This window comes from Trichechus manatus, unplaced genomic scaffold, assembly GCF_000243295.1.
Source record: "Trichechus manatus latirostris isolate Lorelei unplaced genomic scaffold, TriManLat1.0 scaffold00011, whole genome shotgun sequence".
Classification (NCBI taxonomy): Eukaryota; Metazoa; Chordata; class Mammalia; order Sirenia; family Trichechidae; genus Trichechus; species Trichechus manatus.
This window is the reverse complement of record NW_004443947.1, coordinates 9,361,784-9,367,084: the sequence shown is the minus strand read 5'-3', so window position 1 is coordinate 9,367,084 and position 5,301 is coordinate 9,361,784. Positions and strand designations below refer to the sequence as shown.

The 5,301-nt window shown below is 45.0% G+C and overlaps 1 protein-coding gene across 2 annotated transcripts in view; it reads left to right on the top strand.

Moving 5' to 3' along the window:
- KCNIP1 (potassium voltage-gated channel interacting protein 1) overlaps positions 1-5,301 on the top strand; it is a 532,042-nt gene that overhangs the window by 306,795 nt on the left and 219,946 nt on the right. The gene's annotated exons all lie outside the window — the stretch shown is intronic.

Here is a 5,301-nt window from a genome sequence, read left to right as displayed (position 1 = left end):
TCTTTATCAGAGCAGTCAGTGGTGGTAGCTGGCCACCATCTAGTTGTGCTGGACTCAGTCTGGTGGAGGCTGTGGTAGTTGTCATCCATTAGTCCTATACTGATTTTTCCTTTGTGCCTTTGGTTTTCTTCATTCTGCCTTGCTCTAGATGGGGTGAGACCAGTGGAGTATCTTAAATGGGTGCTCACAAGCTTTTAAGACCCCAGATGCTACTCACCAAATTGGATGTAGAATATTTTCTTTATAAGCTATGTTATGCCTGTTGAGACAATGTTATGCCAATGTTCCCCGAGACCATGGTCTCCACAGCCCTCAGCCCAGTAACTTGGTCCCTCAGGGAGTTTGGGTGTGTCTATGGAGCTTCCATGACCTTGCCTTGGACAAGCTGTGCTGGCTTCACCATGACACACACTTTTCTTGACTTTAAACCACGCAGTATTCACTTGTTTTGTTCAAATGACTGCTTCTTGGTCTATGTACAGGTTCCGGCATGAGCACAATTAAGTGTTCTGGAATTTGCTGTATCTCTATGTATAACCTATTTGCTCTTAAAGCCACAGCAGTCTCAGAACATACTGAGTACGTAAGAAGCAGTCCTGTGTCTAGATGTAATCGTTATTAAACTTTAATGAGCATTTGAAACACCTGTGAGCTGGTTAAAACTACAACATCTGAGACCTTGCTCCCCAGAGAGTCTGATTTAGCTGGTCTGGGGAAGGGCTCAGGAATCTGCTTTTTTTTTTTTTTTAAACCACCCCAGGTAGTTATGATTAAGGTGGTCCATGGGTCCATGGACCACACATGAAGAATCAATGATGGAAAACTTACCAGGGACAGCCCCAGGCGGACCAGAAAAATGGTCCTTTCTCTTTACTTTCGGGGTTAGGTGGAAGCTGGCCCTAGGCCCCCCCAGCTGCCAATGTCAGAAGAGTTTGGGCTTATTCAGCATCATGTGCCCTTTGTGCATCTCTTCACTGTGCTGCCTTCTCGCTGGCGCAGCCTAGGGAGGCCGTGAGTTAATGGCATCTCCTAGGTTCTAACAAACTTCCCCTAGGACTCCGCTCCCCTCTGAGTGATGCTGGATCCTCTGGCATTTCAAAGTGAAGTCAGAGGTTCTTCAAACAGCCCCGTGAGGATCCTTGGGATCCGAGGGCTCCTTATCCTCTTCTCTGAGCCGGATTTGACTCTCGCTTGGAGGTGGGAAGTCCTGCTGGGCCAGGGCTTAGAGCAGCTCAGGAGGAATCAAAGCAAGAGTTCTCCGCCTTTCTCTGATAGCCCTGGGTGCTTTTTCCTCTGAGCCTCTGTCTGAGTTGTGGGGAGGCGTTATGAAAGCTCGTTACTGGCTCACCTACTTTGCCCTGAATCAGCTCTTAAATGCCCTGGGATGAAAAACCCTAAACGGGAAAGAAAAAATAAAATAGGCAGTTTCCTGCAAGTTCACAGTGGTGCCTGGGGCTTTCTGTCAGGACAAGGTTTAGCCTTTTCTGTTCCAAATTTGATTTTCTGAGTCTTGAAGGAAAAAATGGCTATTGGTCCCCCGGCCATCAATTGCTTGAATGTTCTAACTCCTCCACCCCTTCATTGGCCCATGTCCTACTCAAGGAAAGACAAAACTCCCAAGTATCTGTGCCTTCTTAGAAACACTGCTGGAAAGTTACTTCTCTAGGCTGTATTAACATAGATTGCATTCTAGAGGGACAGGGGTGATAATAATTGATATTAATTAAACATTTTCTGTATGCAATTTACATGCATTAGCTAACTTAATCCTTGTGACAACTCATGCGGCAGGTACTATTATTACTCTTATTTATAGATGAAGCAACTGAGGTTCAGAGAAGTACCTGTGCAAGGTCACGCAGGGTTGAAATCTAAACCCAAGTCATCTGACTCCAGGATCCAGACCCTCAACCACTATTCTACCTCCCACCTCATACTGCATTGAGCAGACCACACCTGGGTGACTGTGTTTGGGCTGGATGTTGACTTAGACAACGCTGGACATATCCAGGGAATGGACATTCAGAACCACATCACATAGGAAATAGTGGAGGACTTGAGGAGGATGTTTTAGCATGAAGAAAAGATAGGCTCATGGCAGGGGTTGAGCAGCGGTAAAGAGGTACAGAGACATGAAAACTAACTTCGATACCTAAAGATCTATCAATAGGCAGAAAGATTAAATGGTCCTGTATTGGCTCAAGAGTTACAAGGTCCAATGAGATGAAATGCTAGCATGTAAGGAAAAGCCTTCCCAATACTCAGAAGTGCCCAAAATTGGGGGCTGCCTTGGGCAGTAGTGATCTCCCTGTCCCTGGAGGTGTACAAGCAGACGTTTGTCATTTTCTTCTTGGGGATTGTATAGAGGGGCTTAAGTGTCAAATATAGATGACTTAAATTACCTTTCTACCACCTGTCTGTCAGTTTGTCATACTGTGGTGGCTTGCATGTTGCTATGAGGCTGGAAGCTATGCCACAGGTATTGCAAATAAGAGCAGGGTCACCCATAGTGGAAAGGTTTCAATGGAGCTTCCAGACTAAGACAGCCCTAGTGGCACAAATGGTTAATTAAGCTCTCAGCTGCTAACCGAAAGGTTGGTAGTTCAAACCCACCCAGTGGCTCCACAGAAGAAAGATCTGGCAATCTGTTTCTGTAAAGATTACAACCAAGAAAACCCTATGGGGCAGTTCTACTCTTGATGGCACCTAACACAACAACAGGAAGAAAGGACAGGGGATCTATTTCCAAAAATTAGCCAAGGAGAACCCAATGGATCACAACAAAATGTTGTCCATAATAATGACCATGAGGACGGCCCAAGACTGGGCAGTATTTTGTTCTTTTGTGCATGGGGTCACCATGAATTGGAGCAGACTCAATGGCAACTAAAAACAAAATCCAATAACCTTTCTGGCACTTCTGATCCTGAGTGTATGTGACTCTATTTTAATTCACTGGAGTCCCCTCTCAAACAGCACATGTGGTGTCTTTAAAATGCTTAACATAGCCACCTCCTTGATATACCTAAAGATAGGTATTATTCCTCCCAGATGATGTCATCTTGGCCTGGGATGCAAATCCTGTGAGATATTTTCACATCCAGTCCTCAGCAGGTGTTCTGTCATGGATCACAGATCATTGGAGCTAGAAGGGACCAGAGAGCTCCTTTAGCTCAGATGAAGACCGAAGCTTGGAGAGAAGAACTAATTTGCCCAAGGTTACAGAGCTAGCAAGTGGCTAAGTCAAGCTAGACCTCAGGTCTCCCAGCCCCCAGCTCACTGCTGGTTCCACCTCCCACACCGCACAGCCTCGTGGTGTGTCAGAGCATGAAGGACCCTTGGTTATGTTCTCACCTAGCATCAGCAAATACGATTCACTTCATGTGCCAACTCTTAATTAATTGGTCATGGTTTCCTGAAGAGCTGTCTTTCAGAAGGATTCTGAGACCACATCTGGGTTCAGAGGAAATGAGTTCTGTGAATCATTATGTCTGCTTTGGGTAGAGGTGGGGATGTGATATCCTGAGTACCAAAGATTTGACATCCTTGAGCTAGTCCAACCCAATGACCTTCTGGATGTGCAAACCAAAGCAACATTAATATTGTAGAAGAGACAAGAACACGAGATAAGAACTTCTCCACCCCATTTACGAAAATAATTAAAGAATCTAAGTAGGGGGATTAAATCCACCTATGGAATGAAAAAGATGCACAGTTACCTTGTTGTTGTTGGGTGCCATTGAGTGGATTCCTACTCACAGCAATGCATGTGACGGAGTAGAACTACACTATAGGATTTCCTTGGCTGTAATCTTTACAGAAGCAGATTGTCAGATCTTTCTCTCGCAGAGCCACTGAGCATATCAAACTGCCAACTTTTGGTTAGCAGCCAAATGCTTAACCGTTATGCCACCAGGGCTCCTTAGCCCCAACAATATAGAGAAGATGACAGATAATACACAGATGGGTTTGAGTGACAGTTTCTAGTTCATTCTTACTAAGGTTTTTTGCCCAGTGGCAGGTGGCTCCACCTCTTACTTGCTGGGTGGTTGTGAGTAGTACTTCTCCAGGATCCTTTTGCTAGTCTGTAAAATAGGGCATAATACCTCTCTCACAGGCTTGCCACAAGAAATAGAGAAAATGTAAATAAAGCATTCAGCACAGCCTGATGCTTCAGTAAATGGTAGCAAGTATTAGCGTTATAATATTGCATCTACCTTCTTCTCTGTGTTAGTACCTTCCCAGGCTATTAAAAGAGTTAGCAGCAATGGCCACCCAGAAGCAGACTTTCCCAGGGAACACGTAGGTCACCAACACTACTGGTCTTAGACAGATTTTTGGATCCGCTTGTTCCCAAAGAGATCCCAGGACCACCTTTCCATCTGACAAAGAAAGGGAAGGCCAGGAGGTAGGGCCAGAAAAGCTAAGGGCAGCCCCCTCACCTCTGTAATGCCGTCTACCTTCCAGTCCTCCTTCATGGGGATTCCCAGAGTCCGCACCCATGGTCCTACAAATCTAGACGTGGGAAGAGCCAGAGGCAATGAATGTGTGGGAGCAGCTTACTGGGAATCTGATGTTGAAGGATTGCACATTTTCCTGAATTACGGGGGAGCAGACTGCCTCCCAAGCCTGCTGTTCCCAAATTTATCAAAGCACACAACATTTTTTAAAGACCATTTAATTAACTGAGTAAATGTATTTGACAACAGAGCTAGAAAGCCTATCAGATCGTTTAAGTCTTCAGAACCCCTGAGAAGTTGCCTACAGGACAGCCACAGTTCTCACAATCTGTGGGTGGGAAGAGTCTAACTCCACTAATGGCGGAGAGAAGGCAAGGGAGCTGATGTGTACTGAGCACCTACTATGTGTCTGATGACGTAATGTTATTTCTTTTAATCCTCATGACAATAACGCTAATAATACTTCCATTTAGCAATAATGATTAGCAGTGAAATGGTTAAAATTTGCAATACAAATAACTATCAGACACTTTGTATATGTGGTGAGTACAGACTTCAGCCCTCCAGTTCAAGGGTGGCAGAGTTGTAAATATGTCTTTCTCTCACTGAACTTCATATCCGTTTTGAGCCGCCCATCCGTTTGGGTTGTTGTTGTTAGCTGCTGCCAAGTCCAAAATTTCTTGTACAACGGCCAGTCCTTGATGATCAGCTGCAGATTGGACCGTTGTGATCCATAGGGTTTTCATTGACTGATTTCAGAAGTAGATCACTAGACCTTTCTGCCTAGTCTGCTCAGTCTGGAAGCTCCCCTGAAACCAGTTCAGCATCATAGCAACACACA